Source organism: Erpetoichthys calabaricus, chromosome 4 (genome assembly GCF_900747795.2).
Source record: "Erpetoichthys calabaricus chromosome 4, fErpCal1.3, whole genome shotgun sequence".
Lineage (NCBI taxonomy): Eukaryota > Metazoa > Chordata > Cladistia > Polypteriformes > Polypteridae > Erpetoichthys > Erpetoichthys calabaricus.
In genome coordinates this window covers 108,332,802-108,354,926 of record NC_041397.2, presented here as the reverse complement: position 1 = coordinate 108,354,926, position 22,125 = coordinate 108,332,802, and the positions used below count along the sequence as shown (strand labels likewise).

At 37.7% G+C, this 22,125-nt stretch overlaps 1 long non-coding RNA gene across 1 annotated transcript in view; it reads left to right on the top strand.

The window, feature by feature from the left end:
• The first annotated feature begins 360 nt into the window (after positions 1-360).
• The window catches only part of LOC127527706 (uncharacterized), a 120,907-nt gene continuing 99,142 nt past the window's right edge, over positions 361-22,125 (top strand). The window contains exon 1 of the long non-coding RNA XR_007934869.1: positions 361-452. This is a non-coding gene — a long non-coding RNA (uncharacterized LOC127527706). The remainder of the gene's footprint in view (positions 453-22,125) is intronic.

The following is a 22,125-nucleotide window of genomic DNA, read 5'->3' as shown; positions in this document are numbered from 1 at the left end:
AGGGTAAATAATGCAGTATATCGTTATTTGGAATACATACATTTCATGTGTGTTCTGTGTCTACAAAGGTCTGGGTAAGTGTAGGATGAATGGAAATGTGAGAAATGCCATAAATACTGAACACATACCTAAAGCAGAAACTTTTTCCATGTTATACTAATAATGATGTGAAGTGTATAATGTGTGAAGACTTTAGTCCAAATATCAAATAAACACATGCGCTTTTATTCAAGAATATAACCAAAGAAAGAAAAAGCATTCAATTTACATGTAATGCATACAACTCCAGGAATCTCACATGCAGATAAGGAGCCTTGGCTTGAGCTGAAACTGTTTGCTCAAGCTGAGTTCCGTCAAGGTGGGGGATGGGACTGCAGGCTGCTTGCTGCTTGCGCTGATCAACACATTTACAAAACAAAAGACGCTGATGGAGAGGTGCAAGGGGATTTAAGGTGGGCCAGGATTATGAGTTTTTTCGTGGGCTTCAGGAATTCTAGTGTTAAGTAATTTTCTTTTTTTTAATGATAGTCAATTTGGAAAGATCTGTAGAATACATTAAGATTTTATATTTTAACACAGATAAATACTTTAAAAAATCAGTAACCTTAATACAACTTAAAGAAGTAAGTGAAACTAGCTAGAAATACTGGAAATAATATTTTACTGTTTTATATTTGACCAGCTATGTATTTCACTATTCTGTGCAAAATTCCCAGCTACAATCAAGAAGACTCATGGCTCTAACTTCCACTGCAGAATTATAAACAAACTATTGACTTCAGGGGTGTGAATATTTTTGTAAAGATATTTGAGCTTTTGCATAAAAGTAGTTTTTGGTTCATAAATATGGCCCTCTAACTTCATAATAACAAACCTGTCAATATTAAAACAGTCAAGTCAGTCTTAGCATTTAATTGAAGTCTGAAGAGCCATTATACAGTATTAGCATAGCATACTCTTACCAGAGCTGCCAATAATAGTTTCACACAATTTTGGCAGTCTTTGTGATTTTCGGTTATTGAGTCTTTCTCAGTTTCTGCCTTTGTTTGGAATCATATAATGGCATTTCTGGTCTTGCCATTATAACCAGGTTATCCCTCCTGGCACTGGATATAAAATACCCCCTTACCAGACCTTTCTTTTTATTTTTTATTTTCCTGTATTGTTATATATCATCTAAAAAGGGCTGTCAATAATTAACAATGAAAGAGCTTAATGCATTTTGTGTTTTCTCAATGTTCAGGGTCAGTACTTTTATGGTTGCAGAGTCCACTGCCTATCTTGGCATTTGTATGGCACTTTTCTATCCTACTCAAAGTGCTTTAAGTAAACTGTGGAGAACTATTTCAACCACCACCAATATGTAACATCTACCTGAATGATGCAAGGGCAACTATTATTGTGCCAATATGCTCACTACACATTAACTGTATAGGTGGTAAGGAAGATGCCTGTAATGGACAGGAGATGATTAAGAAGCCAAAATGACTGAGCCACGGTGTGCAATTTAGTCAGGACATCGGAGCAGACCATGCTCTTTTTGAAAGATGCCCAGGATTCTTTTGTGACCACGAAGAGTTAGGACCACAGTTTTATTTCTGATCTTAAGGAGGGCTCCAGTAAGCAAGAACAGTACAAACACTCTATTCTTGTCTTCATTATAACAAGGTGTGGTGTTATTTATATGAATGCACTATAATGATATTATTTGAAAATACAAGCAGCAGCATCTATATATATAAAATCCCTGTGTGCGTCCAGGTGTCAGTGTGTGGGTGTCTTCTGGTGAAGTGCGCATGCGCGGGGCACGGTGCGATGCGCGATATTACTGTCAGAGAAAGTTAGAGGCGTTTTACGGAAATACAAACCAGTATTACTGCGAGAGGAAATTAAAGGTACACAATACAGTGACGCATATTACAGCCACATACAAGCCAGTATTACTGTCAGAGGAGATTAAAGGCATATTACCGACGCGCACGCCTGTATTACCGCCAGAGAAAATTAAAGGTATATTATGGACGTACGAGACGGTATCCTTCAATAAGGGCGCGCTCAGGCATCCTTCAATAAGGGCGCGCACAAAAAGGCAAGCCTCAAAAGGGCGACCTCAATTGGGCACAGTGAATAAAGGCACGCGTAAATAAAGATCTGCACCTTTGTTGCTCTTCACATATTCCAGAGCCATTTGAACTAAATTATCTATGAACGCCTTTATTCGCCGCGCTCAATTGAGGTCGCCCTTTTGAAGCTCGCCTTTTTGTGCGCGCCCTTATTGAATAGAGCCGTACAAGACAGTATTACTGTCACAGAAAATTAAAGACACACAATACACGGCGGCAGCCCATGAAGAGCGGTCAGCTCAGCAAGTAAACATCAACAAAAGAAAGGCTGAAAGAAAGAAAAATACAACCAACAAAAAGAAAGAGGTCAAAGTCCCTTGCCATTTAATATAGACTGTTCCTACTAATGTTTATGCACTACTGTTCTAGCGCCCGTTATTGTAACGGGCTAAATGACTAGTTTGTTAAGAAAAATATAATACTAAAAATAAACTGAAGTGAACAAAATTAATCCATGGTTTCATGCCACATGCTCAAGTATATTAATACTATTGCTAAATGGTTCTGGTATGAGCGTGGGTGATAATGCTTTCAGGGCCTCCAGGTTTAGAAAATAGGTGAATGGATAAAGCCGAGTATGCGGCACCAAAACTTTCAACTGTATTAAATATTTATAAAAACTGATTTTGCTCCTGATCTACGTCTAACGTCAAGATCAATTCATGTTCATGGCCAGAGCGTCTGTGAAAGTTTCCATACCCGTCCAATGAACGAGGATTCTCCAATGCATATTATTAGGGTGCCTTAGGTGGTCAAATTTGGAAAACCAATCTTTTTGCTAAATGTTAAAACGAAACAAATACGCATCACTGATAAACTGCCAAACGTTGGTGTCTTTGTGGGATGACATAAGCAGAAATGCGAATCCCGAATCCCATTCTTTGCACATGAGAAACACAAGGTCAGAAGTGGCAGTGATGCAACTACATGAAATACAAAGAACATGAAAACCTGTCATTTAGACTCAGTGTCAAAACACCCTATATATTAAAATCAACACCTTATGCATTCCTAGTGGAAATAGTAGAAAGGGAATACCGTTCTGTTTATCTTTAGTCAGCTACAGTTCCCTAATACAATATAAAATCATTACCTATTAAATATACATAGAGCCATTCTGACATTAAATTGACATGACCGTCAAAATTCTTGATACACACTGTTTACATTCTCTCGCCAGCCCTTCACTCACCATTCTCCCGTAACTAGCCACATTGCTCCGACTGGCACTCTGCTACGAATAGTCTGCATATCGCTGAGACTCCATCTCCACTGCATTGGCTGCTGTAGCCATAGACATAGAATTACTAGACGCCTCATGGCCAACAGCATTGTACGTCAACGTCACCACCATATTTTGAGTGGCACTGCTGTGGAGTGAAGTAATAGATAAAGATGCCTCACGCATTTGCTGCTTGGGATTGTACAAACCGCTGTATGCTCCAAACCAGATCACAGGGATTACATTTCATAAGTAAAGCTGAACAATTGTTTTGGTTATATTTGGCCATTAGAAAATCCCGTTTTATAATCTTAACTTTAGCTATGCCAGGCTAAGCTGGCAAAGCTATAGAATTTATGTGCTCAAGTGAGCCTCAAAACAACTATTTTGGCTAAACATATTTAGTCACTAACTATGTAGATTGTTGTTAGTTGTTAACATTTCTCAAACTTTGAAAGTTTCCCAAAGAAATCCACCTCAGGAAGCAGTGAGAGGTAACCCTTAGATGGGATTTTGAGAAAGCTGTCCTGTGATGTGTGCCGTGCTAGTTTGGTAACAGATGCTGTACCGGCATCATATGATCAAAGCAACCACTTGCTCACATTAAAAAACAAAGGAGGTCTGATGATTCCTTCTGAAGGTACAGTCAAGGTGGTCAAAGTAGCTGAGCATGTTATCCGACAGTTGACATTAGGGCAAGCTGTCAGTGTATCTTTGATCAATCAGTTTGTTCGGGATGAGATTGGCTCAGATGATGTGTTTTTTCTCAAGGAGCACATCAAGGAAATGCAGTGTGAAAATGACAACCATCATTTTATGCTCATGTCTTTAGTTGTGTCTGTCTTCCACAAACTAAGGCTGCACCATATTGCCAGACTGAATACTCTCAAATTACAAAGTGGCAACACACAGAAAAAGCTATGTAAGACAGTCCTGTTTCATGGATTTTAGATCCTATCCTGTATATATTTAAGTAACCACATTGTGTGTGTGTGAGAGAGAGAGATTGAGAGAGGAATGAGTGAAATGTTTTCAGAAATTATTAAGCCAGTTTGTATACAATAAAATTGTTATTTTTGTTATTGAGTGTATCATTTCACTGTTAAAAGAAAGACAAACAAAGATAAATGGCAGTAACAGTACAAAATTCACAATTGGTATGCCAGTATGAAAAGATAAGTTTTGTGGGTAGTTTTAAAATGTGTTATTGAATCGAGCTGACATATATAAGATGGAAGAGAATATCAGAGTTGAGGAGCACTATGAGAGATGCTCGAGCTCCCATAGAACAGAGTTTGATGTGCAGTAAAGAAAGTAGAGCTGCAGATGAGGATCTGAGTGAGCGACAGGAGTGTAAGTCTGTTGGAGATCAGTGAGGTTGTGGAGAGCTTTAAATGTTAAGAGCAGTATTTTGTATTGTATTCTGTAGTTAACAGGGAGCCAGTGAAGTTGAGAGAGAATAGTTGTAATATGTTCAGTGGATTTAGAACAGCAGGTTATTATCCTGGAAGCAGAATTTTGAAGAAGTTGTAAGCGATGGATACGTTTTTCTGGGATGCCAGACAGAATAGGATTACAGTAATCTATACGTGAGGTGACTAGAGCATTAACCAATACTTCAGTACTGTGTTGCATAAGAACAGGACAAAGTCTAGAAATGTTTGGAAATGGAAGAAGACAGTCCGAGAAATGTTACTTATATGGGAGGAATTATTTAATAATAATAATGATTATTATTATTTAATAATTGCCATTATTTGTGTATAAATTGATATAAATAATTGCATTTAAATGATTCGCAAAAATCTGTTGTATGTAAACGATACTGTTTTAAACGTTATTGTTTTTTAATCAGAAAACCCGGTTTCCACGTTTACCTGTATTAGTTAAAATGGCACTTTTGCCACTCACAATATTGCGTACCCGCTCACATATCATGTCGACTGGGCAACACAGTGGATGCGGCGTCTATCTATATATGTCTATGGCTCTAGTCATGCCTTTCTGCCAGCCCAAACTGTTTGCCCCGCCCACCACGCATTGAACTACGGATCGTCAAAACAGACAAACTGCAACAAACTAATTTTCACAACACAAATGTGTTTTTTTCTGCTCTTAATTCAAGCCAACAATTTTTCAATTTTAAAATTAATAATGTTTATTTATGGTTATTTTTCTAAATGCCATTTATTTAAAATGTAAATCGCTGACTTCTGTATTTATTAATATACGTGAGGAATTTGAACAAATTCAGTAACTCATGAAATACGTGAGAGGATATAGAGTTTAATAATAATAATGATATGCTTTGACATTTCATAACCTTCACCTGAGTGGATATGTTAGTTCAAAATTGTACGTGGAATTAAGTAGTAACTTTGTAGATTAATCAATGGCACACATAAAATGAATAGAAAATAACGAGAATGAGACTGACTTCTGATGAACATCTGAGCAGCACTGCACATCAGAGTGTTAACATATAAATGTAAAATGTTCTCAATTGCAAGATGTGTTCCCTTGTTAAGTGCTTGCGTGACTTTGGTGCACGGTGGTGCGCATGTGCATGTAAAGACTAATATAATAAAAGGAGACTGCAAGACCAGTGTTTCTCCTGGTCGAGAAATTTCAGAGAGCGTTGTTATTTATCCTCCATCAATATTTAATACCCAAGCTTACACTGTTAATACACTGCCATTGCACAGACATATAGTCTATGTGTCAACAGGTTATGGGCCCAGGACACACGTGAGTTAATGGGCAAGAAATTTCAAGTAAACGGCATGGCAGATATTGCAGACGCACGGACTACTGGAATTAAGAAAAGAGAACAGGGTAACAGATGGAGTAGGTTAGTGTTCGACAGAGATGAGAAGAACTGTTAACTGTGGGAAACAAAATTTTTGGGCTATCTGCGGTTACAAGGGTTGAAAGAGATGATAATGCATAAGCCAAGTGGAGATGAAGACAGAGAGGAAGACGATGAAGGAAATGGTGAGGCCTATTCTGAATTAATACAGTCTCTGGACGATAAGAGCCTCTCCCTCATTATGCAAGAAGCTGCAGATGACAGCAGAAAAGCACTAAAAATCTTAAGAGACTATTACGCTGGTAAGGGCAAGCCATGAATAATTAGTTTGTACACTGAGTTGAACTCATTACAGAAGGCGCATGGAGAAAGCATGACTGATTATATAATATGTGCAGAGAACGCCAGTACAGCACTAAGAAGTGCCAGGGAAACATTAAATGATGGACTCCTGATAGCAATGATTTTGAAGGGCCTTCCAGAAATGTCCACGGTTCTTGAGGCTGATCCTCCAATTAGCTGTGAACCACCCAATCTCACTGAAATTGCACAGGTGGTGAACCAGCTGAGGGGAGGAGAAAGGCTGCAGGGATTTGTGGTATCCGGGGTGAACTTCTCCAGGCTGGTGATAAGGCTGTCCTCCTGGTATTGCAAGCCATCTTTGCTTCCATTTGGGAGACTGGCATCATCCCAGCTGACTGGAAAATGGGACTTGTTGTCCCTATCTGGAAAGGGAAGGGTGATCGCCTGGATTGCAGCAACTATAGGGGGATAACACTGCTCTCGGTGCTGGGTAAGGTCCTTGCTATACACTGTAAAAAACAATGCGTTAAAAGTACTTAAAAAAAATAAGGCAACAAATTACAAGCAATATTTTTGAGTAGATTTAATATACTGAACTATTGAGTAAATTTAATTTATTAATTTACTCAAATTTACCTAAAATAAATGAGTTTGATTAAATATAAGTAGTGGCAAAAATGGTTTATTTTACTCCAATTTTCATTTGAATTACAGTACTCAAAAAAATGAGTAATAATGCAACGCTGGACAGTAATGACTGTATAACAAATACATGCTAAAATTCCATATATCTTTATTTATGTGAACATACACAGATAGTCACAACAACGGAGTTATATTTTCAAAGGAAAATTAAATCAAATGTCTGAGGATAATTTTTACTGAATTACTGACATTCAAATGTCAATGAACATTTTCTTTTCTTTTTTTAAACTTTCTTCAAAAAGTACAGTATATCTCAATCAAGTAATGTCACAGGAATGAGTGGTAAACGAGAAGGAAACGTTGAAAGTGAAAGAGTGAAATCCTGAGGCAGATGGCGCTCTTCAAACACGTCCTGCATTTACGCCAGCATATCCGCTTAAATGAATGACCGCCTTTTCCACAACTTTTCAGTATGCGATAGTGAAAATCCTGAAATAAAATAGGATGTAGGAAATCAAGCATTGTTAAATAAATCACAGTGTTAAAAATTAACCAGAAAATACTTACCCATGTAGAACATGAATTAAATAAGAGGTCAAATGATACCGTGACGGTTAGGCAAACGTCTTTTTATGTTGTTTACCGGTCATAGTTTAGGACAAACGCCATTGCATCTTCAAACTTATCTCAAAGTGTCATTTTCTTTTTCTGTGTATAATAAAAGTTTTAAATGATAATATATATATATATATATATATATATACTATATATATATATATATATATATATATATATGAACATACGTAACTATCCGAGAAATGTGCTTGCTTTTTAAATCAAACCAACGAGGAAGGATGTTAGAAAGACACTACCTTGCGTCTTCCACATGAAGGGAAAGGTTTCGTGAAAACAACAAATGCTTAACGTCTGTAACTATACGAAATGAAATATTAGTTATTCATTACAGAATTAATATGCTTTACACTTACACATTCGTAGTAAAATAGATCTTATTATGGATAAGCGTTACAGCTGAATGCGTTGTTGTAAAGACCAAGAAATCAATGTGAGAGGAAGTGCCGTTTCATTACATTTCAATGTGAGAGGAAGTGCCGTGTCATTAAATTTAACTTAACTTAAATGTGTTCAATTCACAGTATAGTTTTTTTACTTAGAATAAGTTATAAAAAATGTTTACATTTTAAGAAAAATAATAAGTTAACATTATTCTTAATTTTTTTATTGAATTAGAATTAAATAATCAATAAAATGGGTAAAACCCATTTCTATTAATTAAAGTAATGATTATTTTGCGTATAGTTAGCTATTTTTTATTATTATTTTTCACACATGCAAGATTTATTTTTTACAGTGTAGGGTCGTCCTCAATAGGATCCGTGATCACTTGCTCACCTACCAACGACCGGAACAGTCTGGTTTTACACATAATAAGTCTACCATCGACTGCATCCTGGCACTGAGAGTTCTCATGGATCGCAAACGTGAATATAGGCAGAGTTTCTTTGCAGCCTTTGTCGATTTTCGCAAAGCGTTCAACTCAGTTGATCGAGCTGCCCTGTGGGACATCCTGAGGGTTCGCGACATCCCTTCAAGGTTGTTGGATATCATGGCCGGCCTGTACACTGGTACTGTGAGTGCTGTGCAGAGTGGAGGCAGGACTGCTGCGTTTTTCCCAGTTGATTCTAGGGTTTGTCAGGGGTGTGTTCTTCCTCCTACTCGCACTGTTCAATGCTTGTATGGACTGGGTGTTGGGCAAGGTCGTGGGGTCCAGCGGCTGTGGGGCATCTGTTGGTGAAGAAAGATTCACGGATCTTGACTTTGCTGACGATGCAGTGATCTTCGCGGAGTCAATGGAGGCTCGAGAGACTGAGCGAAGAGTCTGAGTGTCTGGGTTTGCAAGTGTCCTGGATAAAAACCAAGATCCAGGCCTTTCATGACCTCTTGGGCACAGCCATCAGCAGTTTGTCTGTTTGCGGAGAAAGCATTGACCTTGTTGAGAGGTTTACTTACCTTGGCAGTGACATGCATGTCTCTGGTGACTCTTCCTATGAAGTCAGTAGACGGATTGGGAGAGCATGGGGGTTCATGAGATCACTAGAATGGGGTGTGTGGCGCTCCCGATATCTATGCAAAAGGACGAAGGTCCAAGTCTTTAGAGTCCTGGTGCTTCCTGTTTTGCTATATGGTTACAAGACATGGACGCTATCCAGTGACCTGAGACGAAGACTGGACTCCTTTGGTACTGTGTCTCTCCAGAAAATCTTTGGGTACCGTTGTTTGACTTTGTGTTGAATGAGCGGTTGCTCATGGAGTCCAAAATGAAGCACATTACCTGCATTGTGTGGGCACGTCAGTTACGGCACTACGGCCATGTGGCACATTTCTCCGAGGGTGATCCGGCTCGTAAGATCCTCATTGTTGGGGACCCGAGTGACTGGACCAGGCCAAGGGGTCACGCACGTAATACCTGGCTGTGGCAGATAGAGGGTCATTTCCGGAGGGTGGGACTGGACTGCATGTCTGCCTGGGGGGTTGCAAACCGGGATCCCAAGTTGTTTCGTTGTGTAGTGGGTGCGGCAACGCACTGTACCAGTGCTTGCTCCCCAACTTGACTTGACTTGACTTCTAGAAATGTTTAACTATGTGACACATAATGATGCTATGACTTTTGCAGACTTTAAAGTAAAATTGAGAAATTATGAAGACACAGAGAAATCTAGTGTTTGTGCTTCAGATGATCATGTGATGAGAGTACAGGTACAAGAAAAGCCCGGCACTCCGGCACAAAGTCGGGCGTATATTATGTGCTACAGTTGTGTTCAGGAAGGACATATAGCCAGAGCATGTCTGAAAAAGTGTTCTGGACAGACCCAGTGGTGCAGCTATTGCAAAAGTAAGACACACATAGATGGAACGTGCTGAAGGAGATGACAGGACAAAGACAATGCAAGCAGATGGCTGAGGAGAACATGTGAAAACCTGAGCCAGCCAAGGCTGAAACTGAAAGGCTTGATGGTCGACACAGAAGCAACATCGCACATCCTTACAGACATAAAAAGGTTTAAGACATTTGATGACAAGTTTCAGCCAGAGGGGCACACCAAGGAATTGGCTGATGGAACCAAAACCAGAGGAATTGCGCAACGGAGAGAAGATGCGGAGGTGGAACTGATTGACAGCTAAGGACGATAGTGCAGAGCGTTTATACATTAGGTGTGCTATGCATTCCCTCGTACCCACAGGACATTTTCTCAGTGAAAGCAGCGACAGCCAGCGGAGCCAGCGTGATCTTCCAGCAAGACAGAGATATAATTCAGCTCAAAGATGGTAATTCATTTGACATCAAAGAATATAACAGACTGTACGTCTTGAACACGGTATGTGATGGAAACAGTGACAATTGTAAAAGTTGTCAGGATGTGCAGACATGGCATGAAATTCTTGGCCATTGTAATTATCATGACATATTGAACCTACAATATGTTGTTGATGGGTTAAAAATCAAGGGTAAAGGTGATAAGACCAGTCTTACCTGTGAAGTTTGCATTCAGGGAGTAGAAACAGATGCCCCGACAAAAGAGCCAAAGAAGTACTTGAATTAGTTCACACAGACTTAGCAGGTCCAATTGACCCAGTATCAAAGGGGAGATATAAATATGTGATGGTATTCACTGATGGCTTTTCCAGTGTAATATTTATGTATTTTTTGAAGGATAAACATGGCACTGAGGTAGCTTTGGAGAAGTTTATTGCTGACAGTGCCCCTTATGGGCAAATCAAATGTGTATGGTCAGACAATGGTACAGAATTTATGTGTGAAGGCTGAGAAAAGGCAAGCAAAATGACACCTTTTATTGGCTAACTAAAAAGATTACAAAATGCAAGCTTTCAAGGCAACTCAGGCCCCTTCTTCAGGCAAGATGTAATTCACTGCTGACCAAAAATGATATCAGGCATGAAACTTCTACTCACATCACCAGAATGGTACAGCTGAACGACAGTGGAGAAAGCTATTTGACATGGCCAGGTGCATACTCATTGAGAGTAACCTCCCCAAAGAGATATGGGTGTATGTGCTACCAAAAACAAAAATACTCAGGAAGAGGGGCTACTGCAATCGCACCAAACAGACACCATACCTTCTGTTGACAGGGAAAAAGCCTAATGTTTCTGGGATGCACAACTTTGGGTCAGTGTGCTATGCATACAAACAACACAAAAAGAAGTTAGACAGTAGGTGTGAGAAAGGTATTTTTGTTGGCTATGACAAATATAGCCCAGCCTACATAATCTACTATCCAGATACTGGCAGGGTCCTACACCACAGACTAGTGAAATTTATTGAGAAGGATAGGATAGAGCAGAGCACACAGACCGACTGGGATCAGATTGAAGACGGTGATGATTATGACCTGAGGAGGGGTAACACTAGGCAGATTAGCAGAATTATTGGTAGTTCTGACATTACTGATGTAAAGCAAGTACAGGTTCATGAAATCAAACTGGAGCGGGTAACCAAGACAATTCACAAGACAATTCTGATACACAGCACAGGAAGCCAAACGTACTTGGATGATTATGTATTTGATATAGAAAACAACTGACCACTCATTACTTAATATTGATTATTGTTACAATATTATGAGTAATGTGCCATAAACATTTACAGAAGCAATGAATTCTAATCAATCCAGTGAGTCGAAGAATGCAACAAAAGAAGAAATTAACTCATTGAAAAAAAACAAGTCTTTCACGTTAACCACCTTACCTGAGGGTAAAAATGTAGTAGGGGGTTGATGGGTGTATGCCATTAAGAACAACCCTTATGGTTATGAGACGTACAAAGCGAGGTATGTAGCTAAAGGGTATAATCAGGTGGCAGGAGTAGATTATAAAGAGACTTTTTCTCCATCTGCAAATATGACAAGCATAAGAGTTTTGATCCAAATAACTGCACAGAATGGTATGTTGTTACATCAGATGGATGTAAAAACTGCATACTTGCATGCACCGATAGACTGTGAAGTGTATAAGGAACAGCCAGAAGGATTTGAGGTTGATTCTGAGAAAGGAGAAAAATTAGTATGCAAATTGAAGAAATCATTGTATGGGTTAAAAACAGTCAGGCAGGAATGTTGCATGATCATTTGTGTAAAAATGGATTCATACAAAATCCGGCTGACCATTGTGTGTATACCAAAGAAAATGGATATGTCAAAGTAACAATCATTATTTGGGTTGATGATTTGATACTAGCTGCAAGTGATGAAGAGATAATGAAAAATGTAAAAGAAATGCTAACAGAGAAGTTTAGAATGAAAGACCCAGGAAAACTGAAACATTTCTTAGAAATAAACTTTGAGCAAGGAGATGATTTTGTAAAAATCGACCAAGAGGGGTACAGTATATTTAGGAAATTTTGGAAAGGTTTGACTTGACAGAATATAAAACAAGACCAACACCATGTGAGCAGAAGCTAGATTACATCCAGGAGTATGATAAGCCAGTTTGATCTATGTGATGACATGACTAGACCAGCCTTAAGTTTTCTCATCAGTAAGCTATCACAGTACTTTTCCAAACCATGTGCCTAACAGTGGGTGACCTTAAAACATGTGTTACGATATTTGAAAGGAACTGCTGACTATGTTATATGTTATAGAAAATGTGAAGATCAATTAAAACTACAGGCCTATAGTGATGCAGCTTTGGCAAAAGATGCAGATGATAGACGCAACATGACTGGATACTGTTTAAGTCTAAGTGTTTAATTTAATGGAAAACAAAGAAGCAATCCACTGTTACATTATCTACATGTGAAGCTGAGTATATGGCACTTACCGCCACAGTACAGGATGGCATGTATCTCATCCAGCTCTTAAAAGGAATAGATGGTTAAATTCATCATGAACCAGTGGAAATTTATGAGGATAACTAGGGTGCAATTGCTCTGGCAAAGAACCCTGTAAGCAGACAGAGGTGTAAACATGAGGACATTAGGTACTGCTTTGTAAGAGCAAGGTTAAATGATGGAAAAATTACTCTGAAGTACTCTCCAACAGAAGAAATGGTTGCTGACATTATGACAAAACCTGTAACGAAGATGAAGTTGCAAAAGTTCAAAGCATTTATATTTGGTATGTAAATTGAGAAGTCTGTTTTGTTTTTATGGAAGGTCTAGAAGGCTGTTGTCAAAAATGCATAGCAATGTGAGAGCAAGTGGGGTTGTTAACATATAAATGTAAAATGCTCTCATTTGCAAGATGTGTTCCCTCGTTAAGTGCTCGCGTGATTTTGGTGCACAGTGGTGCGCATGTGCATGTAAGGAAAAATATAATAAAAGGAGACTGCAAGACCAGTGCTTTTCCTGGTCGCAAAGTTTCAGAGAGCATTGTTATTTTTCCTGCATCAGTATATTACCCAAGCATACACTGTTAATAGTTTTCTTGCCATTACACGGACATTTAGTCTACACGTCAACACAGAGCAATGGTACTTATCTGGAAGAATTAGACACATTATAGTATTCGGTGAGTACACTTTGTATAAAAAACTATCCCTTACAGCCATGGGGACATCTCATCACTCTGCACACTAACATTCAAGTTTCTGTAATCTTTAGGCAATTTCTCTTCAAAACACATCACATTCTTAAACGCATTTAATTCAATTCACAGTCACAAGAGGCTGAAGTCTGTCATGGCAGCATTAGGCATAAAACAAGAATCAACCCTGGAGCAAACTCCAGTCCACCACTGGCCTTACTCATGCACAGGAATGGAAGAGAAAGACTGATGAACCTGGAGAAAAGCCCAGCCACGCACAGGGAGAGCATTCAAACGCTACATGACTTCCACAATCGCTGGGCACAGGATTCAGACTCAGGGTGCTGGAATTGTGAGGCAGCAGCACCTTCACTGGGCCGCAGTGACTGCCCTTTCTCTTCAATTCAAGTCATTTCTTTGTGACTGCAGGTTGTACAACAGAGAACTGTTAAGTGTAGGTTAGGTTGATCTTTTTACTATCCCAGAGAGAACTCTGTTTGAAGCAGTACAAATATACTGATCAGTGGCCTAGCTAGCTTGCTGAAGGCACCTGTGCAGCACCCTGAGGTGGGCCCTTCCTGTCTAGCATAACTTTTAGTAATTTATTTGCAACCATATCCTAAGGGTTGGCTGGGTAGTGATGTCCGCGACACTATCAGATCACACGCTGGTGACAAACTAACTAGCTCTCTAAATGGAATTTGTAATAACTTTTTTAATCACTTTATTACAGCAGCTGTAAGTTAGCAAAAATAAAGTAAATTGTGGGAATGGATATGTGGGAGGTGTGGGTAGTAGTAGTACATAAATATATGTAAAATGTGGACTCGCTTGCTTTTCCAAGACAACTTTGTGAAGGAAGATGATTAAAATGTAACGTAAGCTAGAAAGCAGAAACTACTCTGTGCTATAAAATGAAGCAATTTCAATTTGTAACAAATTAAAACGACAACACTGGCTGACAGGATACTACTACACAATCAACCTGTTTTACAGAAGTTCTGAGAAAATGGACATCATAAAGTGAGGTGTCAATGGTTCCAAGAAATTTCCCTTGTCAGTAGGAAATTGCTTTGTCATACAGTATATATTGCTTGTTTGTCTTTAGTAGTTTCTCCATTTTGAACGGTTTCAGCAGATAGCACTTGATCTGAAGCCGTCGTATCGCTTCTTCCAGACTCAATTTAGTTGCAACCATTTCACTCACTGCACTGTCTGCATAACCTACTTGCGACCATTGCAACGATGCACCAGCATCAGCATTCTCAGTTACTACCACTGGTGCTTGCTCAGTTTTGACAAAGGTAGAAATCTTGGTAAGCATTTTTCAATTCCTGTTGCAGGCATGCCTTACGTTTAGCAGCACCACTCTGATATTGTTTGCTAGATCCACTGCTACTGGCCGACATGGCGTCACATGGTGAGAGTATAAAAAGAGTCAAATTATTCAAATATTCAGCGTTTGCTGACTAACAGGGACCATAACTGAAAAATAGAATTGCCATGATTTACCTTTTATGAGTTAGAATTTCCAATACTGTTGACATCAAATCAAAAGTAACAATTATTTAAGATAATAATATATATTTACACTATTCATGTGACGTTCTTCAAAACTTCTTCCGTTCACGTCCGCTATGGCATGCCAAAGATTTGCCAAATTTGGGAATGTACACTTCTCTGTTATGCAGACTAGGACGTGCTGTGCCTGCGATTACACTCCAAGCCACCGAACTACCAAAGTCTAAATTCGTGTAAACTGTAGGCCTGCCGAATACGTAATATCATCATGGATTGGATTGGACTTGCCTGGTGATGGTGCAAACATGTCACTGAAACTGTGAATTAATAATGCAATGAACTGTGCAAGTGATTTGAGTTATTCTTTTTTTTTTTTTAATCTATACGGCCCTGAGTGGGCCACTCAAGCCCATATAGGCCCTTGTGTTTTGCACAATCTGTACAATGCATTGTTATGCCACAGATAATGATACACAGATAAATAAAACAAAATATGACAACCATTGTTACAGACAGTACACGCTCCCATAATATTCTTACCAATAAGGAAAATGAACTCTAAAAGCACACAGTAAAAATTCAGAAATCAGCAAGATTCTTACAACTACTAGATTTCAGAAGACTTTTTGCTCTGGAGACAAATCATGTCATTTTCCAACCCACTTAATCCAGACCAGGTTTATAGGGGGTGCTGGAGCCTATCCCAGCTAGCTTAGGATGCAAAGCAGGAACAAAACCTGGATAGGACACCAGTCCATTGCAAGGTGAAGACACACACCAAACACACACTAGAGACAGTTTAGCATTGCCATGTCAACTAACCTGCATGTCTTTGGACCATGGGAGGAAACCCACGCAGACACAGGGAGAACATGCAAACCCCATGCAGGGAGAACCTGGGAAATGAACCCCAGAGCCTTTAAGTGAATTTTTAAATATGTTGCTCTTTATCTCTGGGAGTCTATATCAGCAGTCTGATGGGAAGTATTTAAACTCTGGAAACAAAAGATGGATGGCTGTAGATTTAGAGTCCGAGAGAATAGAGTTACCCTTCTTTCCAACTTGTTTTTAATACACTGCAATGAGAGACCAACTTCATCAGAGTCCTATCATGTAAAGCATGAAAACAAAGTGGACTGATTTAGGAAAATTTATGTTAGGTACAATGCGCAGTGAGTGCTGGGCTTTTGTTTGGCCTTGTTACCCCTGCAGATTTTGTTTTTTTCTTCAGCTTAAGTGGATTTTTTTTTTTTTTTTTTCTATCCTCCCGGCCGTTTCATCTTACCTTGTTTTATTACTTACTAGCAAAATACCCGCGCTTCGCAGCGGAGAAGTAGTGTGTTAAAGAGGTTATGAAAAAGTAAAGGAAACATTTTAAAAATAATGTAACATGATTGTCAATCTAATTGTGTTGTCATTGTTATGAGTGTTGCTGTCATATATATATATATATATACATAAACACATATATTATATATATATATATATATATATATATATATATATATATATATATATATATATATACACACATATATATATATATATATATATATATATACATATATACACATATATTATATATATATATATATATATATACACATATACACATATACTATATATATATATATATATATATATATATTATATACATATATACAGTATATATATATATATATATACACACACATATACACATATATTATATCTATACATATTAATAAAAGGCAAAGCCCTCACTGACTCACTGACTGACTGACTGACTGACTGACTCATCACTAATTCTCGAACTTCCCGTGTAGGTGGAAGGCTGAAATTTGGCAGGCTCATTCCTTACAGCTTACTTACAAAAGTTAGGCAGGTTTCATTTCGAAATTCTACGCGTAATGGTCATAACTGGAACATATTTTTTGTCCATATACTCTAATGGAGGAGGCGGAGTCACGTATCGCGTCATCACGCCTCCTACGTAATCACGTGAACTAAAAACAAGGAAGAGATTTACAGCACGAGTCAAACGCGGGAACGAAGGTAAATGACGTTAATTTTTGACTGTCTTTTAATACTGTGTAAGCATACATATTAACACATGTGCAATTAAACGTGTGCATTTACAGGGTGATTTCTCAGGCTTAAAAGCTCGCCTTTTATCAAACGCGGGAACAAAGGTAACTGACGTTGTTCACTGTCTTTTAATACTGTGTAACCATACATATTTACACATGTGCAATTAAACGTGTGCATTTACAGGGTGATTTCTCAGGCTTAACAGCTTGCCTTTTACTAAAAAGGTAAATGCAAAACTATTTTCAATCATTCTATGATCTGCTTCTCACAACTGAAGGCACCGTGGCTGATGGTAAATGACGTTCATTTTTGAGTGTCTTTTAATACTGTGTAAGCATACATATTAACACATGTGCAATTAAACGTGTGCATTTACGGGGTGATTTCTCAGGCTTAAAAGCTCGCCTTTTACTAAAAAGGTAAATGGAAAACTATTTTCAATTATTCTATGATCTGCTTCTCACAACTGAAGGCACCGTGGCTGATGTTACGTCACTTGCTGTCCAACCATAAGCTTTACCTGGTAGGTAGCCGGACACTCACTTCACTCCCTTTCGGGAATCGAACCTCTGAGGTTTTCTTTTGTTCTTAATTAAAATTTAAAAGCAATACTTCACCGCTGCTAAGCCCCTCTAGCGCTGATGTCCGAGGTTCGATTACCGTAAGCAAGTGCAGTGAGTGTGTAATTACATTCACGGCATTCGTAGTCTGATTCACAATCTGATTGTATGGGTGGTTACCTACGAGGTAACGCTTATACTTGGCCACCAAGTCAGGTCGAAGTGATCACTCGAGTAAAGGCAGCTTCACAAAAAAACAGATCCTTAACAAACTGTTATTAGTATATTTTCCCTCAATTTAAAAACGTTTTATTTTCTTCTTAATAAAAATTTAAAAGCGGTACTTCGCCGGTGCGAAGCGCGTTGATTTGACCGACTGACACATACAGACATATTCATGAGTGCAGGTACTTCGGAAAGAAAGCACCGTGTAAACCTAAAGTTTAAATTAAGTTCATAGACCTACAAAAGGTTGCCATTCATTTGAGGCAAGATTGCTTTTCTTCTGTACAACTATACGTTGCATTCTCAAGAGTGTGCTTGCACGGCTTCAGATATATATGTATATATATATGTATGTCTATATATAAATATGTAAGCTTATAAGTACTGCCTTACTTCTCTTTAAGAAAGGAAGATGTAATGATACTTGATTTAAACGATTCCATGTCTTCCTGGGTTTGCGTAGCTTATTGTCAATATCTTTACACCTGTTTTTAACACTTCTTTACTGAAACGGGCTTTCACGAAAAAAGTTAGGGCTTTGCTACAGGATACACCCTCCACAAGTTAAGCAAGTAAAAATAAAATATGTATTTCTGTTTTATTTAAACCTTTTAAGTTCGTATGCATAGCCCCATTTGGCTGTTTATTTTTTTTTTTTCTTTCTTCAGTAATATTTAATCTCCTTAAAGAAAAAGAACATATCCATTTTACTTTTTTTGTACCTCTTTAGTAATATTTTAGTGTAAAAGGATAACCAGTATTTAAACCTTTTATGTTACTTTATACATTTATTTTACACAATGTTGAAAAATTAATAAGAAAGCTACATATTTTGGCAGCTGCTGCTTTCTTTTTCAATGAAATGAAAAAAGCCCTCCAAGAGAAAACGTCAATGAAGAACAAACAGTTTGCACTATCTAAAAATCAGAAACCCTCATTTATTAAAGTTTGCTGCAGATGACTTAGCTTATTGTCAATATCTTTACACGTTTTTTTAAGACTTATTGACTGAAACGGGCTTTCACAAAAAAAGTTACGGCTTTGCTACAGGATACACCCTCCACAAGTTAAGCAAGTAAAAATAAAATATATATTTCTGTTTTATTTAAACCTTTTAAGTTCGTATGCATAGCCCCCATTTGGCTGTTTAATTTTTTTTTTCTTTCTTCAGTAATATTTAATCTCCTTAAAGAAAAAGAACATATCCATTTTACTTTTTTTGTATCTCTTTAGTAATATTTTAGTGTAAAAGAATAACCAGTATTTAAACCTTTTATGTTACTTTATACATTTATTTTACACAATGTTGAAAAATTAATAAGAAAGCTACATATTTTGGCAGCTGCTGCTTTCATTTTCAATGAAATGAAAAAAGCTCTCCAAGAGAAAACGTCAATGAAGAAGAAACAGTTTGCACTATCTAAAAATCAGAAACCCTCATTTATAAAAGTTTGCTGCAGATGACTTAACTGAAAATAAATGAATAGTTCCTATGTGTATAATACATATTTATCTATTTTACTTATGCCTTTATTCCACCAACTTACAACATCTGAGGTACAATTTGTTACATTACTTTTGTTTTTTGCAGCACAGGCAGGTGAAGTGACTTCCTCACGGTCACACAGTGGTGTCAGTACCAGGATTTGAACTGACAAGCTCCGGGTTTACTGAAATATTACTGAACAAAGAAAAAAAATGAAAACGGGCAAATACGGCTATGCATACAGATGTCCATCCGTCCATTATCCAACCTGCTATATCCTAAATACAGGAGCCAATAAGTACATATGTTTATATACAGTATATATATATATATGTGTGAATGTATGTATGTATATATGTATGTCTATATATATATATAAATTTGTATATGTATATATATGTTTATGTGGATGTGTATATGTGTATATACGTATGTATATGTAGATATGTGTATATGTAGATATGTATATATATATGTATATGTATATATATGTTTATGTGTGTCTGTGTGTGTATATTATATATATAAAAGACAGCAACACTCATAACAATGACAACACAATTACATTGACAATCATGTTACGTTATTTTTAAAATGTTTCCTTTTTTTTTTTTCATAACCTCTTTAACACACTACTTCTCCGCTGCGAAGCGCGAAGTACCGCTTTTAAATTTTTATTAAGAAGAAAATAAAACGTTTTTAAATTGAGGGAAAATATACTAATAACAGTTTGTTAAGGATCTGTTTTTTTGTGAAGCTGCCTTTACTCGAGTGATCACTTCGACCTGACTTGGTGGCCAAGTATAAGCGTTACCTCGTAGGTAACCACCCATACAATCAGATTGTGAATCAGACTACGAATGCCGTGAATGTAATTACACACTCACTGCACTTGCTTACGGTAATCGAACCTTGGACGTCAGCGCTAGAGGGGCTTAGCAGCGGTGAAGTATTGCTTTTAAATTTTAATTAAGAACAAAAGAAAACCTCAGAGGTTCGATTCCCGAAAGGGAGTGAAGTGAGTGTCCGGCTACCTACCAGGTAAAGCTTATGGTTGGACAGCAAGTGACGTAACATCAGCCACGGTGCCTTCAGTTGTGAGAAGCAGATCATAGAATGATTGAAAATAGTTTTGCATTTACCTTTTTAGTAAAAGGCGAGCTGTTAAGCCTGAGAAATCACCCCGTAAATGCACACGTTTAATTGCACATGTGTTAATATGTATGGTTACACAGTATTAAAAGACAGTGAACAACGTCAGTTACCTTTGTTCCCACATTTGATAAAAGGCGAGCTTTTAAGCCTGAGAAATCACCCTGTAAATGCACACGTTTAATTGCACATGTGTTAATATGTATGCTTACACAGTATTAAAAGACAGTCAAAAATTAACGTCATTTACCTTCGTTCCCGCGTTTGACTCGTGCTGTAAATCTCTTCCTTGTTTTTAGTTCACGTGATTACGTAGGAGGCGTGATGACGCGATACGTGACTCCGCCTCCTCCATTAGAGTATATGGACAAAAAATATGTTCCAGTTATGACCATTACGCGTAGAATTTCGAAATGAAACCTGCCTAACTTTTGTAAGTAAGCTGTAAGGAATGAGCCTGCCAAATTTTAGCCTTCCACCTACACGGGAAGTTCGAGAATTAGTGATGAGTCAGTCAGTCAGTCAGTCAGTCAGTCAGTGAGTCAGTGAGGGCTTTGCCTTTTATTAATATGTATAGATATATATACACATATATTATATATATATATATATATACATATACACATATATTATATATATATACATACATATACACACATACATGCACTTACAATAACATAGAAATCAATATAAACAACATTAACATCATTATCATATGAGATATGAATATATAAGAAGCACATTTCATATAAATATAAATTATTAAACAGTAAAATCTTCTTCTATAATTTGCTACCGTGGCCATTCGTTTGTCTGTCCAGGATTTTAAATCACCTGTAGCTCGCAAACCGTTTCACCTATTGACTTGAAATCTGGTACACATATAGTACGTCACGTCTACTATCCGCTTTATGGGTGATGATTGTATTACTGTTTTTATCTTTATTTTATTTATTGTAGAATCAACTCCTATCTGCGCACACCAGGGCGGCCGTGGGCAGATGTGTATGGTGTATTCACTCCATGTTATCGTGCATTGCGCTATCACTGGTATTTTGATAAAAGAATTTGAACAACATATAAGAAGCGTATAAATTATTAAACAGTAAAACATTAACATTTAAGAAGTAAAGTTACATTGAGTACTACTGCAGTGCCTTCGGGTATACCTCATTTTTTGTTTGCCCATTACATGCTTAAATGTATACATTTTTTGGTGTACCTACCCGAGAACACGCGACATATAACCGACTGTGGGAGAAGCATGGATTTTAAACACGCGTTGAGTTCATCTGCTGGTCTCCCTCATGGAATAATTGGTAATGTTTGACTAAAATCTACAGCGAGTAAAACGACATTACCTCCTATTTTTTTTTTACGATCTCTGAGATCTTGCTTTTTTCGGTTCAAGACTTCATAAGCTCTTTTATGTTCCATGGTGTA